Here is a 24,958-nt window from a genome sequence, read left to right on the forward strand (position 1 = left end):
TACTGGGGGATTTTGCCCTGGTTTAATTATTGCAAAAGTCTCTGCCATTTGCTCTGCAATGATTTCAGTAAATCCCAGATCCTGCAATAGGTGATGGGGAAGGGCCTAGCAACTTCTAAAAGGACCTTGAGTTCGAAGGACTAGGTTTATCTCATCCGGGCAGTGATCATAAGCCTAAAGCTTGCAGCAGACACCTTTTTGGTCACATCTTGTAATGTGAAGGATGTGACTATCTAGGTTATGCTAATATATGTGTTTTGAATATTAGAATAAAGGAGTAGTAGTTGTGAAGACATCTCCACATGTATTGAATCCTCAAATTCACAAACTCTTCCAAGGATGGTCTAGTCTGAACCACAATGCCTTTAGAATGGTCGAATTCCTTGTTCATTAGCATATGAAACCACCCCCCTCCGAACGGATTTTGCTTTTGACTGCTTGTGAGACTATGCAGAGAGTACGTTGCTCTGAGTTGAGAGCTGTGACGAAGTCCCCTGCCTGGCTCTTGGGGTGAAGGGCAGCATTAGCAGGGCAGCCAGATGCAGCCACCTGCTAAGTGATGCAGAGCCAAGGCTGGCATGGGGATGATCCCACGGGCTACGCCACCATGGCTTATCACCACTACTCTCTGGCGCTATCCTTTTAAAATCGTCTCTGTGTAAAGCAAGTCAGTCCACTGATTCAGTAGCCAAATCCAAAAGGGCTAATACCTGAACACAATTGGGTGAGGGCAGCCCCGAAGGGCGGGACATAGCCAGAGCAGTTTGACGGCAGGAGGAGGTTAGTGTGTAAAAGCTTGAAGAGTAGGGGAGCTGAACTGGGAGGAAAGTAGAGGAACCTGAACAAAGTAGATTGCAGAAAGGGATCAATGAGAACAGAAGGAGGAGGTGAATCAGGAAGAGGTGCAGTTATAGGAAAGGAGAGGAGGCTGGAGAAAGGAGGCTAGAGAGGAGGGTGAAGAACAACCCTGCAGCCCCTCCACTTCCCCCCTACCTTAATTATCACGATTACCCAACCCCACATTTATTTTTGGCCAAATTAAATTAAAATAAATCGCAATTCATATTCGATAAATTCTTCCACAATGTAACCTCCCTATCCCGTCCAGTGAAGAGCCAGTTCCTCAGCTACACGTCTTTGTTTCCTTGTCTTCCTGTGGTTAGTGGAACTCTGGGGTTTTGCATTCAGACCCGATACAGTGGGTCAGGCGTTTTTATACAAACCTACTTGCAGGGGTGAGAACTGAAGGGCATTGGCCAATTTGACCAAATGTTTTTGACGTATGGCCCATTTGACCGAATTTAGGCTGTACGAAATGATTGTCCAACCAAAAATTTGGTCAAATGGGCCATACGGTTCCTTTATAGCGAACGAGGGGAACAGGGGTTGTGGGGGTGTCCCCCTTCCCCTTGCTTGCTATAATGGGAACAGGGGTTGCAGGGGTGTCCCTTGCTTCCAGGACATTGGAACTGGAACAAGCAGGAATTGGGGCCCTCTCAACTGCTACCCTACACCTCAGGCATAGGATTGGCATGGGATTACTTCCGGGTAGGCTTACCACTGCCGGCTGAGGGGTTACCACCACCTTCTGATAAGGCCAGGGTACTGCCCTGGTCACAAGATCAATTGGGCCAAATCGTTTCCTACGGGGCTAGTTTGGACTTCCCCTCGGCTCCTCAAAGGAATAGCATTGGGCACTGGTCAGCTTTGAGAATCTCAGCCTCAGGCCGTTTACCTTTCTTTCATCGACTGACCTTTTTCCGATGGTTTTTTTACAAAACCTTTTTCCTCTTAAAAATGAATCGGAAAACATAGGGGGGCTGGGGAAGTGGTGGTCGAGAACACATTAAAAACATCAACAAGGGAGGGGGATTTGGTGGACGAACCCCCCCCCCTGAAAAAAAAGTCATTCATTTTTTTGAAAAAGAAGTTTCCAAAAAAAAACATCCAAAAAACGACCTTTGATGAAAGAACAAAGAACCCCTCATTTTCTACCATGATCCAATGGATCTTCTGTAATAAAACCTAATTAATAAATTATACCCATTTAAAAGCCTGGTAGAGTTTTGGATTAAGGTGCAGATTTTCTTTTGTTAGGCGTACTGGCCCTCAGTAGGATTGTGCTTTTGCCCTGCCATTTGTAATCTTTCAGAGCCTAATCGTGATAGTGTGGTTGAGCTTTTTTCAGGGAATTAATAATCTGCTCTCACGATTCTCTGGGCTGGAAAAATGGTGCAAATTAATCTAGCCACTATGAAATTGCCATAGGTGTTGAAGCCTGGGAGCCCCAGATTTTCTAGGGTTGAATGGTTGTTGGGAGAGGCTGCTTCCCTAAGCACAAAAATGGTAAAAAGATGGGTCAAAGTTGGCTCTGGGTGGGTTACTGACTAAAACTGCTAGCCCGGTGGAAGGCCGGTGAATCCCAATGCATGTCCAGATTGTATCCAAAATCTGGCTGAGAACCCATAAGAGGCTACGACTGGGAAAGCCATATTCCCTCCTGGGGGGCTAGTCATCAGGTGAGGAAAAGGCTATCAAGGAGGCATTCTGTAGATTTGGGAAATATCAGGTTGTGGGACTTGCAGCGCTTTGGTTAGTAGAGGTCAATTCAGGAGTTTAGAGGATCTCAGGCAGACATATGGATTTTAGGCTAGTCAATTTCCCATTCCCTCTCCGAAATATCCGTCCCCAGACCTTCCTCCCATCTCATCTTCAAGGCAGGTCCCCTGGGGTTGGGCGTGTCAACCAGCTGGCTGTAAATTCTGGATATTGGTTTCCAGCCTTCTCCCAGGTTGTACAACAGTGTAACCTGTGGGCACGCTGTCGGTTCCTCAGGCCAAGTCTCCCATTTTTCTTTGGCCACCCGTTTTACCCTTTGGTACCACAGGAATTGTCCTGCTGGTAGCCCTTCTCTTTCTTCCATTGAGTCAATGTCCCTGAACAAGCCTTCATCGTATAGGTCTCCCAATGTGTATATTCCCCATCTTTCCCAGTATCGCACTGTCGCCAGATCAGTGCTTGTTTGGCATGTGTCAGCAGCCATCAGGATTTCTGGTGAGTAGGGGTGTTGTAGGCGTAGTAAAGTTTTGGTTCTGTTCCATATCAGTCTCCCTAGGCTATCTAGTGTGGGGGGAGGGGTGCTAGGCTGTGCAAGGGGACCCAGATCAATTCTTTCATGTGCGTTGGGGCCACTGATCGTCTTACAATCTGGTTTCCGTCGTCATGTTAGAGCCACTGGGCGACTGGCTGGACTCAGTTGTGCCGACAGGTAATATTTCTCTAAGTGGGGGAGTTGTATGCCCCCTTCCTTGTAGGGTAATGTTAGTTTGGTTAGGGACAGTTTGTCTCTCGTGCCGCTCCACAAGAAATCACGGATCATTATGTCGAGTGTGCGGAAGAAGGAGGCTTTAATGTAATAGCCTATGTTTTGAAAGTGGTATAGGAATCTTGGGAGGACAATCATTTTTACAATGGAGGCCCTGCCTATCATTGATAAAGGTAACTTCGACCAGAACTTGATAGATTTACATAGTCCCTTGACCACTGCCCCGGTGTTGTGTTCATGCATCTGTTCTGGTGTCTGTCGTATATTGACCCCCAAGTACCTGAACGATTCTAGTTGCCAATGAATGCCTACGTCTGGCAACTCCTCCCTGCATTTACCTCTCATACCCACCAGTGGGAACAATCTAGATTTTGCTTTGCTGAAGTGTATTCCTGATACTGCAGCATAGTTTTCTAGTACCTCCAGCAAAGCTGGAAAGTTTTTGCCTGGGTCTCTCACATATAGGAGGACATGGTCTGCATATAGCGAGATTATATGGTACACTCCCCCGACCCGGATCCTGCATCAAAGAATTGCTTCCTAAAGTATATCGCTATTGGTTCGAGACCCAGAATGTATAGCATAGGTGACAGTGGGCATCCCTGTCTGGTGCCTCTGCATATGTCCCATGTTGGAGATAATACCCTGCCAGATTTAACTCTCGCTGTAGGCATGGTGTACAGGATCTTTACTCACCTGATTAATTTCTTCCCAAACTCAAACTCTTCCAGGACTGCCAGTAGCCACTCCCAATAAATAGAGTCGAATGCCTTGATTGCATCCAGTGACAATATCGCATAGGGCTCTGCTTTCGTGGCCGTTTGGTCCATTATGTGCTGTAATCTACGAAGGTTTGCCATTGTGTTACGGCCTGGCATGAAGCCGTTCTGATCATGATGTACCAGCTCGCTTACCACTCTGGAAAATCGTTTTGTCAGTAAGGTGGTCAGTATTTTAACATCATAGTTAAGCATTGCCAATGGGCGGTACGAATCGCATTCGTCTGTCGGTTCCTGGGCTTAAGTATTGGGACCACTAGTGTTTCCCTCATGCTGCTAGGGAGTACTCCCAGCTCGTATGCTTCTTTGAACACTTCATGGAGTGTGGGTGTGAGGGTTGATGCATATGTTTTATAAAATTCAGGGGGCAGTCCGTCGCTGCCCGAGCTTTTGTCTGTAGCTAGAGATTTGATTGCTTCACTGATGTCGTCTATGGATATAGCTTCCTCTAGGGTTTCTCGTTAGGTTCGGTCTAGCTTGAGCAGACCTATTTCCTCCAGCGTATCTTGTGTGTCAGTGTGGGGTACTTGGGTGTTGTGTGCGTATAAGTTTGTGTAGAATGATTTGAAGGTGTCATGTATTGCCTGTTGTGTTCTGTGTACAGTGCTTTCCTCGTCCTTTAGTGCAGTGGTTAGGTGTTTGGGGTGTTCCCTTTTACACAACCATGACAGTAACCGACCCGGTTTGTCCCCCTCCCTGTGCGACCTTGCAGTTCTTGTTGCGTAGTCGAACTTGGCTAGCCTCTCCCATGCTTCCTTGCACTCACCCCTCAATTCAGCCAGCTTTCCTTCCTCCTCTGTTTTCTCCCGTGATGTTTGTCTCTGTCCATCAAATTTCCTCTTCTAGTCTTTCTAATTCAACCCGCATGGTTTTTCTGACTCCCCCCGCCCCCGCTATGGCCTCACCCCTTATCACTACTTATACCATGCCCCAGTGTTCCACACTCCCCACATTTTGCTCTGTGTATCTCCCCAGTGTGGTCCGGAGATCTTCCCTGAAGGCCTAGTCAGTTAGTGCTTCTACTGGCATGCGCCACATTGGGATGGGGGGCCTAGGGCCCCTTAGCGACCATTCGATCATGAGGGGTGTGTGGTCCGAGATAGATCTGCCCAGGTACCGGGCCATTTCTATTTGCGCAAGCTGGGTCTTGTCGACAAATATGTAATCAAGCCTGGTGTACAGGCCGTGGGGCAATGAGAAGTATGAGTAAGCCCTTTCATCTGGGTGTGGCTCCCGCCACACATTTACTATGTCTAGATGTTCTAGAGCTGCACTCAGTGCTGCTGAGGCTGCAGGGTTTCGGTTAGTGGGGGGAAGAGATCTGTCCAAATCAGGGTCTCTCACACAGTTGAAGTCTCCGCTCAAAATAAAGAGGCTGCCCCTGTGCTAGTTTGGTGCACATCTTCTCGAGGTATGTCGGGATGTTGTGGTTTGGGAAGTAAGAGTTGACTATGCATATTTATGATGGTTCTATCCATCCCCATAGTATCAGGCATCTGCCTTCCGTGTCCGCCTCCACCCTGGCCAGTTTAAAAGGCACCCGGGGGTCAACCCATGTGTACACTCCTCTCAAGTATTTTGAATATGCTGCACCGTATCCCTGCACGCCCCAGTACTCATTCAGTATGGACATTGAGTTTCCTGCAGTAGGGCAATGGAGATCCTCTTCCTAGTTAAGTAGGACTTTATTCGGTTTCTGCTGAGATAGTTACCCATTCCTCGTACATTCCAAGTTATTATCATAAGTTGTGTCTCCATGGCTTGCACTGCAAGTTCTCTGAGTTCCTTTCTTCTTCCTATGTTTCTGCCCGGGCGTGCACCTCTTTGTGTTCAAAAGACTTTCCAGCCCAACCTTTACTGCTACAGGAGACCACGTGTCAAGTATTTCAAATATAAGCGCAATCACTACAGTTGATTGAACTAAAAATAACAAGTAACTGCGCCCAGCTGCTGTCTGGTTTTGGCAGCGCTCAGGTGCTCCCCTGCCCACCGGCGCCATCCGGGCCGTTAGCTGTAGGTGGTGTGCTGACAACAGGCCTACACCGTTGTTTCCGTGGGTCGGGTCTTTGCGCTCAGGTCCTGCGGCCGAGCTATCCACCCGTTCATTTGCCAGTACATGTTGGTGTCAGCACTTATTTAGCACATTCATTGACTTACCCCTGTCACCAGTCCTCACCACTCAGCATCGACTGTTCCTCCCTCCCACTTCTTCATGCAGCGGTTTTACGTGATCGGTTCTTCGCCATCAGCCAGGTTGTTGTGCTCCAGCCACATGTTGGCCGCTGCAGGTGTCTCCAAGAACACTGACCTTCCTTTGTAGAGCACCTTCAGGCGGGCGGGGTACATCAGCATGTACTTCAAGTTCAGTTGGCGGAGTCTGGCCTTCACAGGTATAAAGGAATTCCTCGCTCGTTGCACCACCAGGGTGTAGTCAGGTTAGATGGCGATCTTGGAGTTGTCTCTTGTTATCTCCCTCCATCTCTGTAGAACTTGAGTATGACCTCTCTGTCCTGGAAGTTTAAGATTTTCGCAATCATTGACCTCGGGTGTGATCCAGGCGGTGGCTTCCTTTGCAGAGATCTATGGGCTCTCTCCAACGCAAAACCCTGTGTTAGTCGACCAGCTCCCACTTCCTTCTGCAGCAGAGCGTCTACAAATCCAGTCGGGTTTGAGCTTTCGAGTCCTTCTGGTATGCCCAGTAGCCAGATGTTGCCCACTGCTTCCTCCGATGTCGCAACTTTCTTCTCTAGCTCCAGTACACTCACTTTCAAGCCTGTCGTGGTTTCGGCTGTTTCTTGGATACCCGCCTCTGTTGTAGTCAGGTTGCGTGCATCTTGCCTCATTAGTAGCATGTCAGATTTGACCTTTTCTATTTTCGTGTCGATAAAGGAAAGGAGTGCAGCTATGGCTTGTAGTACTTGTCCGTCTCCTGTGCCATTCTCAGGGGCCTGTGGTTCTTTGCTCGCTGCCGCTGTGGTTGACCGAGGGGTCTTTTGTTTGGCTGCCGTGAAGGAGTCCATGATTTTTTATTTTAACATCATTTTTATTATTATGTCATTTAAATATGAACATTACATCAAACTCAATAACATTTGGCCCCGGGGCCCATTCAAATAACAGTTACTCATACAGAACAAGTTTGGGTCTAGAGTCATCCACTTTATTTCCCACGACAAGTTTGTTTCACATTTGTTCGTGCACTGCCTATTCATTCTCAGATTGCAAAGCTTGGGCAAGTTACTGTGCTTCTTCCCATCTGTTCCAGATCTTGTCCTCTTTTTTGGGGCATCCCCTAGCTGTGTAACACTCTTCGTTCCATTGCGATTCAGATGTTCACATCCGTGATCCACTGTTCATATTGTGGTGTCGTTTCGGCACCCCACAGTCTTGCAATGTTCCTCTTAATTAGTGCTGTAGTTGTTGATAAGAACAGTTTCTTGTATTTAGACATTTCTCCCTTCTCCTCCACCCTGAGTAGCATCAGCTTTGGGTCTCTATGTATCGCCTTCCCTAACACACTTGAGAGCTCGTCACAGCACTGTTGCCAATATTGTTGAATACAATCACACTCCCACAATATATGAAAGAAGGTTCCCTCTTGCAACGGAGGCAGTGTGGGTCGGAGGTTTTCCCCCATCGGTAAAGCGCCACTCTTTGGTAGTATACACTATGCAGGATTTTTAACTGTATAAGCCGGAGCCTGGCCGAGATGGTCACTTCCCTCGGGTACATGAGGACCGTCACCCAATCCTCCGATTGTATAGCCCCAACATCTCTCTCCCAATTCGCATTTAGACTGGTTAATTAAGCAGTGGCAAAGGAGGTTATTACATTATACATGGTGGATTAAGGAACAAGTTACTTACCTGTAACTGTTGTTCTCCAGCATGGGTCTGGCATGGATTCACATGCTCATGAATATTCCCCGTCGTCAGGCTGGGAATCCTCGGTACAGAAAAAAATCAGTATCCGTTTCGTTTCTGATCTGTCTTTCCTAGTAGTAACCAATCACTGATCTCTGGGTCATACTGCCCACAGCCAATCCACAGCGGGGCTTAGGGAGACTGCCCTCTCCCTAAGCCCCGCCTCCGGCAGCCATCCTCAGATTTGGTAGCACGTAAAGTGGCAGTATAACCAAGTGAAGAGCCGCAGAGGGGTAGGCGGGAGGGTTTGCATGTGATTCCATGCCAGACCCATGCTGGAGAACAACAGTTACAGGTAAGTAACTTGTTCCTTCTCCAGCATGGGGTCTTGCATGGATTCACATGCTCATGAATATAAGATTATATAGCAGTACACACATGCACAACCACGGGAGGTGGCAAAAGGCTCAACATTAAGCAATACATAAACTAAACATTCAGCAACTCTTACCTCCTCACCAGGCCCTTCAGGCGAACAGGTTGCGCAGCACTGCTTGGCCGACCCTGGACTCCTCCCTGGAATCCCGATCGACGCAGTAGAATTTCGTGAAGGTGTGAGTCGACCTCCACGTAGCAGCCCTCTAGATGTCCAGCAGGGGCACACCAGACAAGAACGCTGTGGTAGCAGCGATCGCTCTGGTTGAATGGGCTCTCGGATGGCCGGGCAGCGGTTGGCTTGCCAACCGGCGACAGTGCATGATACAGCCTGAGAGCCATCTGGAAATGGAAGCCTTCGAGAGAGCCTTCCCTTGATTCACAGGACCAAAGTTCACAAAAAGCTGTGATGTCTTCCGAAAACTCTTCATGCGGTCCACGTAGAACTTCAGCGCTCTAGCTACATCCACCGAGTGCAAAGTTCTCTCGGCCAGCGACAAAGGCGACGGAAAGAAAACTGGTAACACCAAGGGCTCGTTGAGGTGGAAGTCCGACGGCACCTTGGGCATGAAGGAGGGATGCATCCTGAGCACCACCCTCGTGTCATGAAAAGTCAAGTATGGAGGCTTGCAAGATAGGGCCTGAATCTCTCCCACGCACCGTGTAGAGGTGATGGCCACAAGAAAAGCTGTTTTCCACGATAGGAACTTCAATGGTGCCATATGCATAGGCTCGAAAGAAGCCCCCATGAGCCTAGTCAGCACCACATTGAGCTCCCACGCCGGGGCTGGGGTCTTCGCCGGCGGGAACGAGCGGAACAGTACCTTCATAAATTCCTTCACCAGGCGATGAGACCACAAGGACACCCGTCCTGTTGTCCTGGTGTATCTGGAGATGTCAGCCAGATGTATCTTGATGGAGGCATGAGCTAGTCCAGCCTTGGCCAATGACAGTAGGTACAGCAGTACTTGAGGGGCCGTAATCCGTAGAGGGTTAATCTTCCAGAAAGAGAACCTCTTCCATTTGTGTCCATAACACGTGAGAGTTGAGGACGCCCTGGCCTTTGCAAGAACCTCTCTGCAGTCGGCCGGTATATCGTATCCCCCAAACTCTAGTGCTGCAGGAGCCAGGCCTGCAAGTTCAGCAACTTCGGGTCGTGGAATGGCGCCTCCTTCTCTGGAGAGAAGATCCGCGTCCACGGGCAGTCTGACTGGTGGGGATGCCGATAAATCCAGAAGGTCCGGGAACCAGATCTGTCTCGGCCACGCCGGTGCGACAAGGATCATCCTGCACCGGGACCTCTTGAGCTGGTTGAGGAGCCGGAGTAGCAGTGGCAATGGCGGGAAAGCATAGAGGAACAGGTTGTCCCAGGGGAACGAGAAAGCCTCGCCCATGCTCCTCGGTTGGGTGAACCTGCTGGTGAACCTCTGGCACTTGGAGTTCGTTGCCGTCACGAAGAGATCGACCTGGGGTCTGCCCCACAGCCTGAAGAGTCGATCCACTTGATCCTGGCATAGCTCCCACTCGTGGCACGAGCGCAGCTCCCTGCTGAGTGAGTCGCCGATGGTGTTCTTTATCCCTGCCAGATGAAAGGGTACCAGAAACATACCCTGGTCGACGGCCCAGTGCCACAGATCCTGGGCTTCCTTGGACAGGGCTGGGGATCTGGTTTCACCCTGCTTCCTGATGTAGAACATCATGGTGGTGTTGTCGGTGAAGATCCTCACCACCTTGCCCTTGAGGGACGGAAGAAAAGACCTGCGGGCCCAAAACACTGCGCGGAGCTCCAGAATGTTGATATGAAGTTGTTTTTCCTCTGGAAGCCAAAGGCCTCTTGCGTGGAGATCTCCGGTATGCGCTCCCCACCCTTCCAGGGAGGCATCCGTCGACACCGTTACCTGGTGAGCTGGGGTCTGAAAGTCTGTGCCCGCCGTCAGAAGAGTGCGGGTGCCCCACCACCGGATCGCTCGTCGGAAGGTCTCGTTGAGCGGTATCCTGTCCTCGAAGCTGCCCCTTGCCTGGATCCAGCGTGCGTCTAGGAACTCTTGCAGTGGACGCATTCGAAGTCTGCACAGGCGTACCAGATAGATGCAGGAGGACATCATGCCGAGAAGGGATTTGATGAATCTTACCCTGGCTACATCCGTGGCTAGCAGGCGTTGCACCTTGCCCAGGATGGCTTTCGTCCTTTCGTCGGACGGCAAGGCCAGCCGTGCCACTGTGTCGAGCTTGGCTCCCAGAAACAGGGCAACCTGCGAAGGGACCAGGTGGGATTTGGGGAAGTTGATGGAGAACCCCAGGTCCGTGAGTAGCTGGACGGTCTTCACTGTGTGTTCTACAGCAAGCTCCATTGTCCTTGCTCGGATGAGTCAGTCGTCCAGGTAGGGATAGACGTGGATCCCTTGCAGGCGTAGCCACGCTGCCACCGGTGCTAGGCACTTGGTGAATACCTGAATGGGAGGGCCTTGAACTGGTAGTGCCGTCCTTGGACCACAAACCTGACGAACTTCCGGTGTCCTTTTACAATGGGGATGTGGAAGTAGGCATCCTCCAAGTCCAACGACGACAGGAAATCGTCCTCCTCCAGCTGTCCCAGCACATGCTGGAGGGTGACCATCCGGAACTTCTGAGCCTTGATGTACTTGTTCAGTCGCCGCAGGTCCAGGATGGGACGCCAACCTCCTGCCTTCTTCTTTACGAGAAAGTATCTTGAGTAGACCCCGGAGTCCCGAAGTCTCTTTGGGACGAGCTTGATGGCACCTTTCTTGAGCACCGCCCTTACCTCCAGCAGCAGCTGGGGTACGTGGTTTTCCTTCCTGGCCACGGGTGGCACGTGAGGGCACTTCTTTAGAAACTCGAGGGCGTGCCCCTGGGCCAGGGATTCCAGCACCCAACGGTCGGTGGAGATGGACTCCCACACGCTGACGAACTTCGCCAGCCGGCCTCCCACCAGGGTGCTTCGGTGGGGGCCCGACGCCACGGTCGGTTCAGTCCTGTTTCGAGGCCGCCTTGACCTCCCTGGCGACGACGGCGGGGACCTCCAGACTTGCCCCGTCCTCTATAGGCCTCCTGTGACGAGGAACGGACCGCTTGACGGTAGGTAGAGGAGCCGCTGCCGGAACCTTTGGAGGCCCCTTGCTTGCCTCTGGTGTTCCGAAAGGACGGCCGTCGTTGCTGGAGAACTCCCAGGGCCCGGTCTGTGTCCGTTTTGATGGCTTGCAGGGACTCATCGACTGTCTTCCCAAACAGGTTGTTCCCGTCGAAGGACATGTCCAACACTTTGGCTTGTATGTCCTGGCGGAAATCTGTCGCCTTAAGCCATCCGCGCCGTCTGAGGCAAACACCGTTGCCCAACTGGCGGAAACCGGTGTCAGCGATGTCCGTCACCACCGTTATGGTGTGGTCCGACGCCACCTCGCCTTCTTGCAAGATTTCCAGAGCTTCTGCCCTCTTGTCGTCTGGCAGGAAGTCCAACAAGGGAGCAATTTTATACCAATGTTCCCTGTCGTGGTGGGCCTGGCCACCTTAATTGCCGTCGCCCTGACCTGATGACTCGTCGTCCCATCGCGTTGAGCTTCTTTCCCTCGCTGTCCGGCGGTGAAGTCGATGTCGATGCCGATGCCCCCCCGCCTTCTTCCTGGCTGCCGCCGAGACGACTGAATCCGGGGTCAGCTGTGCTCTAAGGCATAGAGGGGCCGCGTCGGGGACCCGGTACTTCTTTTCGTATCGGTCCATTTTTGCCGGCGTCGTGGACGGGTTGAGGAGGGAGAGCCCCTCGTCCTAGATGTCATCCAGTAGAGGTACCGCGAGGACCGTCTTCCTCTTGGTCTCTCGACGTTGATAGAGGAACCCCTCCTTCTTTTCTTCGGGGCAGAGCTGGAAAAGCTTGGGTGCCCTGGAGATCATCGCATGGAAGGATCCAATCTCATCGGGCGGTGAAGCCCGGGGAGGGGAGGACGACGGGAGGTCCACCCTGCCGCCGCCACCCTCGTCGTCCGTGCCCGTTGTGGCCGTGTCCGTGCCTGTGTCATCCCTCCCCGCGGGCCGTGGACGGGGTGGAGGGTTGAGAAGGCCTTGAGGGCTGGAAGGGTGTAGGAGGATGTGTTGTTCTCCTCTTGGGTGGTGGACTTCTTGACGGGCCCGCCCCTGGCTCCTCCGTCGGGCCTGGCTCTGGCTCCTCCGTTGGGGGTAAAGGCAATCTAGTCCTTATTTCAGAGCATAAGGATTGAATTGCCATCAAAATGGCCGTGGAGTTGTCCTGCGGCACCGGCTGCGACGGGCGCGAATGTTGGTCTGGGGTCCTGTCGGCGCCGCCGTCACTTCCGTCGTTCCCTTCGTCGGGATGCCTCTCGTCGGGCTGGTCCTCCTCCATGCCGCGTCGTGGCTCTCAGGGACTTCGACAAGTTCCTCCTCGGAGGTTGTGTCTGAATCCACGACGGCCACTGGCCCCCCCTCTTTCTCCGCCGGGGGCTTCGTGGGGGTTCTTTCGATGGGCTTGAAAGATGCTTCCCTCCGAGGTGGCAGGGAGACTCTGGGCCCCGAGGCCGCTACCACAGCGGTACCCTCCGCAGGCAGCGCCACGGTTGCCGCAACCTCCTCGATAGAGGCCTTGGCTGGGTGAATCAAGGCCTTAGTTACCGACTGCGTGCTGGTGGCCTTCACCTTGGGGGAGGGCTCCCCGCCTCGCTCCCCATCAGCCGAAATCTTCGAGATCGACCGGGGCCTCTCCAGAAGCTTGGCCAGGTTTTCGGATTTCCTCTTACCCGAGCCAGAGCGTTGGCTCGTGGTCGATGGCGCTGGAGAGGATGTGCCCTGTGTCATGATCACTGCTAAAAAGGAGCTAGGACCAGCCCAACGTCCTTGGAAGCAGGCCCCTAACCTTCATCCTAGGCACCAGCCGGTCCCCACTGGCACCTTTTGGACCTTGTCCTGGCGCCGGTGGCACCAGGCTCATCAAAGTCACTGGTCCCGGCACTGGAAGCGCCGGGCTCATAATTTGTATGAAGATGCTTGGGTGGACTTCCCTGCAGCAGACCATGCTGCTTACTTACCAGCCACATAGGAATCCTCTGTGAGCCGGGACTACTTTCTTACCTGGGTGGGGCAAGCTCCACTCCCTGGATACAACACTGGAACTCTTCTGGAACAGGAACTCTTTTCTTACCTAGGCGAGGCCGTGGAGGAAGACGCCTCATCACTCCAAGGCTATTTAAACCACACCCGATTGATGAAACGTGCTTCGCGTTATTCTGCATCTGCAGCAGAACGTTCACCGTGTCTGTTCCAGTTTTCTTCTTTCCGATCCTGAACCTGCAAGAACAAACGCTTACCATTCCTGTATCCAGCCTTCAGTAGCACCTGCAAAGACAAGAAACAACAGGTTAGCACGGCAACCTTCAAGCGCAGCGCTTTACTCACCTGATCCATCGGCAGCTACCATCTCTTCACACTGCTCCTCCGCCTGTGAAGACAAAAGCATAGTTATTCCTGTGTGGAATTACTTACCGGCACTCCGCGAATTCCGGTTTTCTTCAACGCTGCAATCCTGCACCTGAAAGACAAAAGAAGAGACATTAGACAGGTATTTTACTTACGCGCCATCGCGCCCGCCACAATAGGGCGCCTGCAAATACTCCGGTGTTTCCAGCGTCTCTTCAACACCCGAACTCACAACTGCAAGGGAAAAGAGACAGTTAGAGAGCTTTTGAAAAGCAGGCAACCGGCATTTACTTACGCATTTTCAAGCGCTTCATTCCAAGACTCTGGCTCGAACTTCGGCTTTCTTCACACCATCTTCTACCTCAAGAGCCCTGCAAGACAAATAGAAAAAGCATTATACAGAGCCCTGTTCCACATTAACGTGCCCACGCACCTAAAGACTGTAAGGACTTAAAAGGTGTCCGGAAACTCACCGTTCGTGCAGTTAACGACGGTAGCAATCCTCTGATGTCAAGAGGCCTACGTTTCACCCAGTGAAGGAACTGGCAACGGCACCCTGCACCAGACGCAGATGGAGAGTCCAGCATTCACCTATCTTAGGTGAGCACGTTGACCTTGGGGCTCCACGGAAAAGCGAGGAAGGGAAAGGGAGAGAGATACCCGACAACCCCAGATCATTAACCCCATATTCTTTCACCTGCAGATATCTCACTCTTCGAGTTAGACACACAATGCGAAGAGGCTCAGCCCCGGAAGCCAATCGAGTCCTGCACTTCACTTTTCGAGTCACAGACACCATCCTGCCAAGACCGGCGCCTCCGTGGGAATCAGGTGAGCGTTACAGAACGCGAAGCCCACTGCAAAACTCCTACCCAGGCGCAATGGAAACCTCGGATACTGATCAATTGGCCCAGTTGCTTGGGGAACTAAGAGCAGAAGTACATGCAGCTCGTCAGGAAACAAACGCTCTAAGAAGAGAGCTGATAATATCCAAGGAGCGAACAGAGGACCTCGCTAGGCAATTGCTACAAACGCAGGCAGGACAAACACCTTTGCCCGCTCCAGGAGGAAATTATCCTTCAGCATCTTCCTCAAATCCAGTGCAAATCAATCTACCCGGTAATGTGCCCTTGGCTCCGCCTGAACGCTTTTCTGGTGACCCAAAGAGATTTGCAGTGTTCATTAACCAGTGCCGCCTACATTTCTTATGTAGACCAGCTGCCTTCCCAACAGATCAGGCCAAGGTGGCTTTTGTGCTTTCTTATCTCAGTGGCAGTGCCGCAGATTGGTCGATCCCTTTAGTCACTCAGGATGATCCGGTTCTTCATGATTTCCAGGCCTTCCAGTCCAGCATGGAGAAACTGTTTGCAAGACATGCACAAGGGCAGGCCTTGGACAATTAACTCCTTTCGTTATGACAGGGTAATCAAGACCTCTTGACTTACATTGCCTCATTCAACAGACTTATAGTGGAATCTCAATGGCCGGAGGATAAAAGAATAACGCTTTTCTACAGAGGCCTGCGTGGAGAGCTCAAGGATGTGTTAGCTCAAGTTGTGAATCCTCCACAAGAATGCTCAGACTATATTGACTTAGTTCAATTGGACAACAGATTACAGAACAGAAAGGCTGATCGTTCCAAATTTGATACCCGAGTGTTTTCTAAACCACAGACCTCTACTAGGGGAGCTGACACCGTGGAACCCATGCAAATAGGGGGCATGAAAGGACCTTTAACCCAAAAAGAGCGAGAAAGGAGAAGACAGCTGCAATTATGCCTCTATTGCGGAAACTCTGGGCACTTTCTTCGAGACTGTCCAGTGAAACCAGCTAAGAAGGCTGTAGGAGCCGCAGATACCTGTACCACAAATTCTGAGCAGGGAAACGACCTAGCCCGACAAGTGTAGAGGTCCTCTTGCCGAGCGTTAAAATCTGTTCCATGACCTCGCATTTCGTGGTGCCTATGGTCCTCATTAGCCCTGAACGTCTGGATCGTTTGCATGCAATTGAAGCTTACATCGACAGCGGAGCAATCGGTAATTATGTGGACCGTGAAATGGTATCAAGGATGAATCTACCTCTTGTCCCTAAGGCAGTAAAAGACGTCATTATTACAGTGGATGGCACGGACATAGCCTCCGGACCAGTAACTCACGCCACCCAAGAAGTGACGTTAGTGAGCCAAGAGGGACACCGGGAGAAAATCGTGTTCGATGTGATCAAGGCCCCTCAGTTCCAGATCATTCTGGGAATTCCTTGGTTAGAGAAGCACAATCCTCAGATCGATTGGCGAGCAAAGACGGTTCAGTTTCCAGAATGTATCTCCACTTGTTATCCTCGGCCTGATGTTTCACTGGCGGCAATCTCTTCTGAGGCTCCCAAACTACCTCCCGAATACCAGGAATTCCAAGACGTCTTTCGGAAGGACCAAGCTAACACCCTGCCTCCTCATAGGTCTTATGACTGTCAAATAGATCTGATACCCGGAACAACTCCTCCTTGCAGTAGGATTTATGCCCTCACCGAGCCAGAGAATCTTCACCTCAGACAATATCTGGACCAATACCTAGCTAACGGATTTATCCGTCCTTCAAAATCTCCAGCTTCCTCGGCTTTGTTCTTCGTTCCGAAAAAGGAAGGAGACCTTAGGACTTGTATAGATTACCGCGCCCTGAATCAAATCACTGTTAAAAACAGATACCCGTTACCTTTGATCCCTGAACTCCTGGACCAAGTCAAAGAAGCATGTATATATACAAAGTTGGATCTCAGAGGAGCCTACCACTTGGTATGAATAAAAGAGGGCGATGAATGGAAGACGGCCTTCCGCACCAAGTATGGGCTGTTTGAATATCAAGTTATGCCCTTTGGACTATGCAACGCTCCTGCCGCCTTCCAGTATTTTATGAATGATGTCCTTAGAGAACTCATAGATGTGTGTGTTGTTGTCTACATTGATGACATCCTCGTCTATTCATCATCTGAAGAGGAACATCAGAAACACGTTAAAGAGGTCCTCGAGAGATTACGTCAACATAACCTTTTTGCTAAGCTTGAAAAATGCGTTTTCAACGTAACTGAAGTTGAGTTCCTGGGATTCATATTGTCACCAAACGGAGTCCATATGGATTCAAAGAAAGTCGATGCAATCATCAAGTGGCCTTCACCAACCTCTGTAAAAGGAGTTCAAAGCATGTTAGGCTTCGCTAACTTTTACCGCAGGTTCATTCCTGAATTCTCTCGAATAGTCCAGCCCATCACCGCTCTATTAAAGAAAAACAAACGTTTTGAGTGGTCTACCGAGGCGGAACAAGCTTTTCAGGACTTAAAAGCTAAATTCATCCCTGCACCTGTTCTAAAACACCCTCGCCCAGAACTCCCCTACATCGTAGAAACAGATGCTTCTAGTCTTGCTATGGGGGTAGTTTTATCACAAAGAGATCCGGTCACACACCAATTACATCCTGTAGCCTTTTGGTCCCGCAAATTCTCGGCTCCCGAGATCAACTATTCAATTACAGACAAGGAACTTTTAGCTATCAGATCAGCCTTTAAAGCCTGGCGGCATTATCTTTTGGGAGCCAGACACACAGTCACCGTAATGACAGATCACCGCAACTTACAATATCTGAAGACGGCCAAAGCTCAGTCTTCCAGGCAGCTCTGCTGGGCTCTGTTTTTGGCTGAGTTTGACTTTATAATTACTTATCGACCAGGCAGTAAAAACGGAAAAGCAGATGCCCTCTCCCGGATGGGAATAGATGAACACTTGACCAATCCTGAACCAATACCCATAATCCCAGAACAAAGGATTTTGGGCTTGGTCAGCGCTCAATCCTTTGAAGACATCGAGACTACAGTCAAATCACTCCTAACTCCGGCAGAATTACAGCACTGGCAATTCAAGGGGAAGGATTTCTCAGTGGACCAAGACCTACCATATTTCCGAGGACGATTGTACTTGCCCTGTGAGAAAATACAAAAACAGGTAATCTCCTGTTATCACGACTCATTAATGGAGGGTCACCCTGGCATTACCAAAACCATGGAAAAGGTCAAAAGACATTTCTGGTGGCCATCATGGAAGAAGGATATTAGAGACTTTGTAATCTCCTGCGGTGTGTGTGCTCAGAATAAAAGTCAGAAGGAGAAACCAGCCGGCCTCTTACACCCACTGGACATCCCTCCCTGTCCATGGCATACCCTGTCCATGGATTTCATCACGGACTTACCTCCATGCTCAGGGTATAATACCATTTTAATAGTCGTGGATCTATTCTCCAAGATGGCTCACTTCATTCCCCTGAAGGGCCTACCTTCAGCTTCAGTATTAGCCCGAGAATTCTTAGAAAACATCGTTCGGTTACACGCTTTTCCCTCGGTTTTGGTCTCCGATAGGGGAAGTCAATTCATCTCCCACTTTTGGCGAAGTTGCTGTCGCTTAGCTCAAATTGATGTGAGACTTTCAACCAGTCACCATCCCCAAACTGACGGACAAACCGAGAGGACAAACCAAACTCTGGAGCAATATTTACGTTGCATGCTCCAACAAACTGAAAACCCTTGGAAGGATATCCTTTGGATCGCTGAATACGCTTATAACAATTCGACCCATTCTGGAACCGGGAAGACTCCCTTCTTCCTATTATACGGAAACCATCCTAGGTCCTCTAACCTGGATCCTCCCCAAGAATTCGAAACACCTGCTGTGGATCACTTGCACTCGGTGATCACTCGTACTTTTAAAGAAGCCACTGCCCATCTGCAAAGAGCTAAAGCTCTATACAAGAAAGGAGCGGATCAACACCGTAAAGAGGCCCCTCACTACGCAGTGGGAGATCAGGTCTGGTTATCCACTAAGCACCTGCCTCTAAAAGGACCCCGCACCTTCATCCCGAGATACTAAGGACCCTATCTCATCTCTGCCATAATTAATCCGGTGGCTGTCAAATTGGAATTGCCTTCGCATATGAAAATACATCCAGTATTCCATGTCTCCTTACTAAAACCAGTACAACCAGAAACCCGATTGACCGAACTCCCAGAACCTGTTCTAGTGGATGGAGAACTTGAGTTCGAAGTAAAGAACATCCTAGACTCCAAAATCTCCAAATCTAAATTATATTACCTGGTTGATTGGAAAGGATACGGCCCCCAGGAAAGGTCTTGGGAACCCTCAGAACATGTCCACGTACCTCGTCTGGTCAAGAAATTCCATCTGAATCACCCCGACAAGCCAAAACCCCCGGAGAAGACACGCTTAGGAGGGGCCTTGAGGGGGGGTGCTGTCATGATCACTGCTTCCAAGGAGGTAGGACCAGCCCAACGTCCTTGGAAGCAGGCCCCTAACCTTCATTCTAGGCACCAGCCGGTCCCCACTGGGACGTTTTGGACCTTGTCCTGGCGCCGGTGGCACCAGGCTCATCAAAGTCACTGGTCCCGGCACTGGAAGCGCCAGGCTCATAATTTGTATGAAGATGCTTGGGTGGACTTACCTGCAGCAGACCATGCTGCTTACTTACTTACCAGCCACATAGGAATCCGGGACTACTTTCTTACCTCGGTGGGGCAAGCTCCACTCCCTGGATACAACACTGGAACTCTTCTGGAACAGGAACTCTTTTCTTACCTAGGCGAGGCCATGGAGGAAGACGCCTCATCACTCCAAGGCTATTTAAAGCACACCCGATTGATGAAACGTGCTTCGCGTTATTCTGCATCTGCAGCAGAACGCTCACCGTGTCTGTTCCAGTTTTCTTCTTTCCGATCCTGAACCTGCAAGAACAAACGCTTACCATTCCTGTATCCAGCCTTCAGTAGCACCTGCAAAGACAAGAAACAACAGGTTAGCACGGCAACCTTCACGCGCAGCGCTTTCCTCACCTGATCCATCGGCAGCTATCATCTCTTCACGCTGCTCCTCCGCCTGTGAAGACAAAAGCATAGTTATTCCTGTGTGGAATTACTTACCGGCACTCCGCGAATTCCGGTTTTCTTCAACGCTGCAATCCTGCACCTGAAAGACAAAAGAAGAGATATTAGACAGGTATTTTACTTACGCGCCATCGCGCCCGCCACAATAGGGCGCCTGAAAATACTCCGGCGTTTCCAGCGTCTCTTCAACACCCGAACTCACAACGCAAGGGAAAAGAGACAGTTAGAGAGCTTTTGAAAAGCAGGCAACCGGCATTTACTTACGCATTTCCAAGCGCTTCATTCCAAGACTCTGGCTCGAACTTCGGCTTTCTTCACACCATCTTCTACCTCAAGAGCCCTGCAAGACAAATAGAAAAAGCATTATACAGAGCCCTGTTCCACATTAACGTGCCCACGCACCTAAAGACTGTAAGGACTTAAAAGGTGTCTGGAAACTCACCGTTCGTGCAGTTAACGACGGTAGCAATCCTCTGATGTCAAGAGGCCTACGTTTCACCCAGTGAAGGAACTGGCAACGGCACCCTGCACCAGACGCAGATGGAGAGTCCAGCATTCACCTATCTTAGGTGAGCACGTTGACCTTGGGGCTCCACGGAAAAGCGAGGAAGGGAAAGGGAGAGAGATACCCGACAACCCCAGATCATTAACCCCATATTCTTTCACCTGCAGATATCTCACTCTTCGAGTTAGACACACAGTGCGAAGAGGCTCAGCCCCGGAAGCCAATCGAGTCCTGCACTTAACTTTTCGAGTCACAGACACCATCCTGCCAAGACCGGCGCCTCCGTGGGAATCAGGTGAGCGTTACACCCTGCCTGGCAGCCGAGGAGCCCGACCATTCGGCACTCCCGGTGCCCGCGGACTCGCGGTGCTTAGCATTCTGTTGGGCCCCCATCGCCGAGGCGCCCTCGCAGGACTTAGAAGACCGCTCGGATTTCTACTTTTTCTTCTCACCTGACGGGCTCTTTCCCTCCAGCCTGTTGGCGAGACGAAGATGGCGGTCCCTCGTGGTCCGCTCCGACATGTTCCCGCAAAACGCACAGTCATCCTCCATGTGCGTTTTGTCCTCGTGAAGACAGTAGAGGCATAAGGAATGCTCGTCATCCTTGAACACGTTCTACAGCTGCCATTCAGGGCAGGCACTGAACAGCTTCCCGGGCGTCGAGCTCCCCTTCTCCTGGGCCATGTCCGGGGTAGGCCTCAGAAACTTCTGGAATCCTCCAAAAGCGTTGCTCGACGAAATCTTCACCCTTGAGGGGCGTAGAAACTTCCGAAACGGGTCCCCGTTGATCGGATGTAAAGACGGTGGAGCTTGAGGCTCAATTTAACCAAAAAATGAGAAATTCTCTTTGAAAAAGCGCGGAAACGCAACAAAAGCTCGAGAGCTATAGCACGAGGACTCCCAACACTTGAACGTGCAGTAAAAATCTGAGGATGGCTGCCGGAGGCGGGGTTTAGGGAGAGGGCAGTCATTGGCTGTGGGCATTATGACCCAGAGATCAGTGATTGGTTACTACTAGGAAAGACAGATCAGAAACAAAACTGATACTGATTTTTTTTCTGTACCGAGGATTCCCAGCCTGACGACAGGGAATTTTCATGAGCATGTGAATCCATGCCAGACCCCATGCTGGAGAATCTTAGTTTCAATTTTTGCCTGAGCTATGTTCCGTTCCAGAGGGGTAGCCTCGGCCAAGTTCTCTAGCTCGATGGAGCGGGCTTGTATTGTGTGTTGCATCTGTGTGTGGTGGTATCGTTCGGTGGGTGGGAGGTGGAAGCGGTGTTCAAGAGATTCGAAGGGTGTTAGTTTGCCACCTACAATAACATCACCAACTGTCTGCATCCCAAGCTTCCGCCAGCTTCGCCATCTCGGAAGTTTATTCACCTTCGGCACGCTTCCATTATCCCATAGTGGCTGTATTGGGGTAATTATTTTGTCCCACCCTATGAATTTGTGTGTTTCTTTCCAGGTTTGGGAAACCTGTGATAGCATGGTCTGGGGGTTTGGGTGGCGCGTGGGTCTGTAGAGGTGTTCAATCTGGGTTCTGTCCTGTCTCCCAATGCTTCCTATTCGGATGTGTGGGTGCCTTCTATCACCGTGTAGCATGTCGTTCACCACGGCCATTTGGCTAGCCCAGTAGTAGGACTGTAGGCGCGGGAGTCCGATGCCCCCTTCCCATATAGAGCGCTTGAGGGTGCTCAGTGCAATGCGTGAGCGTCCTCCACCCCATAACAGCTTTCTAAGTACGCTGTCAATTTTTTTAAATTCCTTCGATGGAATGTGAGGCAGGGTGTTTTGTAAAATATATAGGTAGCGTGGGAGACTCATTATTTTGAATAACGCCGCCCTCCCTAGCAAAGTCAGTGGGAGAGAGGCCCAATGCCAGACGTCCTCTGTGAATCTGTTTGTGATCGGGTGGAAGTTGTTAACCACATAGTCTTTCAGGTCATTAGTTATTTGTATACCCAGGTACCTGAACTGGTCTGTTACGATTTGAAATGGGCAGTTATCCGGTGTTACAAGTTCAGTATTGCCTAATGGAAACAGTATTAATTTAGACCAGTTCACTCGTAGCCCGCTAATGGCTCTGTGTCTGTCCAGCAGGCCTGTTACCGTGGGGCAGGAGGCATTCGGATCCCCCAGGTAGAGTAATAGATCATCTGCATATAAGGAGACCCTGTCCTCCCGTCCATCTGCCCAATGAAGGCGATTCTACACTAGTGAAGTTCTTGAAGGTCTCAAGGCCCATCCATTCACTCTAATTTGCGCCTCAATGTATTGCGGACCAAACCCCATGGGGTTCATTATTTCCCAGATTGCCTCCCAGTATACTGAATCAAAGGCCTTTTCAAAGTCTATTGCTAATAGGGCTGAGGGACCCTGTATGTTGTGTGCATGCTCCATCACTGCATGTAATCTATGTACATTCATACAGGTGGATCGTTGAGGCATGAACCCACACTGGTAAAGGTGAGTTAGTGTTGTTATAACTTGTTGTAATCTGTTGGCAAGCATCTTCGCCAATATTTTAGTTTCGCTGTTGATGAGGGAGATCGGTCTGTATGAACTGCAGTGATCTGGAGGCTTGTTTGCCTTGGGGATTACTATTATCGTGGCTTTCTGCAGGTCTGCGGGTAGGCATCCCTGTCTCTTGGACTGTAAAAACATGCTAAGTAGGTGTGGGGCTGATCTCATTCGTTCCTAGTTTCCGCCACAGCTCGATCGGGAAGCCGTTCGGCCCAGTGTCTTCCCTGTTTGCAGTTCCGACATGGCTGCTGTTACCTCCTCCTCCGTATTATCTCTCTCTAGCAAGGCCTTCTGGTTCTCACTTAGGGTAGGGAGGGCAATTCTCATCCAGTATGGAGACATTAATGAGCATCGCAATGGGTTTGTATAATTCGGCATAGTAGGATGCAAAGCCTTCAGCTATGTCCTGGACGGTTAGTAGTGGGTCAGCTCCCTCCGATCTTATCGTCCTGGCGTGGTTACTTCCAGCCTCTCGTTTTTCTAACCATGCCAGCATTTTGCCGCTTTGTCTCCGGTCTCGTATATTCTTGCCCTCATCGTTCTGTGGGCTTGTTTTGCGCAGTCTAGTGCCACGTTTTGTAGACGTTTTTGAGCTAACACTAACAGCCTATGTGTTTCAGGCTTGTCTAAGGTTAGATGGTTTGTTTCAGCCTGGGTGACTTGTTGTTCGGCTTCGAATAATTTTAGCTCGTGTCTTTTTTTTATGCGCGGTGGACCATGAGATGATTTCGCCCCGTAGTACCGGTTTGTATGCTTCCCATAGCACACCTGGGTCGTCTATTGATCCCGTATTGAGCTTGAAATATGTCTTTGTCGCTAGCTGTATCTGGTCTACGATTTCCAGGAAGTCCAGGTAGTAATTATTTAGGCGCCATGTAGGCGGAGGACACGGTCTGGATGTGTTAAGTTTGATCAGCAGGGGGGAGTGGTCTGATATGCCTCGGGGTAGCAGGGTTGCCTTGGAGGCCTTGTGGATATCTAATGTCAGGAGAAAAAAGTAATCTAGCCGCGATAATGAGGCGTGCAATCCAGAATGGTACGAGTATTCTCTCGCATCAGGATGCAAGTCACGCCACACATCCCGCAAACCCAATGCGGCCGTGAACACAGCAAGTTTAGTTCGAGTGGAGGGGTTTCTCCCTCGTAAGTGTGAGCGGTCCTTCCCCACCTCCATGACCTCATTAAAGTCTCCACCAATTACCATGAGGTCTAAATTATCCCTGGGGATTATGGGCATAATATCCTCTATTAAAGCCGTTAGCAGCATCGGGGGCGAGTACACCACTACCATTGCAACGGTCTGGTTCCAGAGTGTCCCCGTGATATATGCAGATCTCCCGCTTGTGTCTTGTAGTACACTGACCAGGGTTAAAGGCAGTTTTTTGTGTATTAGTATTAGTACTCCCTGGAAGTCTGTGGTGAAACCAGCGTGTGTTGCCAGCCTGTAATTGGTGCGTTTGAACAAATTGCATGTGGTGCCTGCCATATGTGTTTCTGTTAGAAAAGCCACGTCCGGTGCGTGCCTATTCAGGAGCTGTGTGATGAGTCGTCTTTTGATACCCCCCCTCATCCCATTAACATTCCAGGTTAGGAGACGCAGGGTTCTATTCTCGGTGTTAGCGGTAGCCATTCAGTAGGGCATGTGGGACTGTTAGCATTGCGGTGCTCTATGCATTTGGGTACAGCACTGAATGTGGCAGAGCACGTGGCGCTCTCACAGAGCATGTATGAGTTGACTCTTGGACCCATTTCTCAATAGAAGTATATACATTCAAAACATTAACTAAAACCATAATAAAGAACCCAAGACCCTCCTCCCCCCTCCCTATACTCCACCCAACTTGAAGCATCTGTCGCCCGAACTTTGCCCGACGGCTGAGCAGGAATGCAGTCAGTCAGCAAGCATACTTAAATGATCTATAACAGTTTCTAATCCCAACAAGTTCACCTTACTCGGGAGCTTTAGGCCCGGAGTAGCGTCCGCTTCTGGTGGGGCGGGGCTGGGGGGATTTTATTTTCTTTTGTCTCTGGCTAGTGCGCCGATGTTGTCTATTCTTGGACATCTTGGTTGTGTACCTTGTCATTTCCTCGCATTCAGCCTCTTTGTGTTTTACGGGCCTCCATTGTACGTTTAATTGCTCGTTCTAACACT

The 24,958-nt window shown here is 50.4% G+C and overlaps 1 protein-coding gene across 6 annotated transcripts in view; it reads right to left on the reverse strand.

Annotated features, from left to right (window-relative positions):
- VRK2 (VRK serine/threonine kinase 2) overlaps window positions 1-24,958 on the reverse strand; it is a 711,103-nt gene that overhangs the window by 115,762 nt on the left and 570,383 nt on the right. The window lies entirely within an intron of this gene.

Source organism: Ambystoma mexicanum, chromosome 4q (assembly GCF_040938575.1).
Source record: "Ambystoma mexicanum isolate Mex_15411 chromosome 4q, UKY_AmexF1_1, whole genome shotgun sequence".
Taxonomy (NCBI): domain Eukaryota; kingdom Metazoa; phylum Chordata; class Amphibia; order Caudata; family Ambystomatidae; genus Ambystoma; species Ambystoma mexicanum.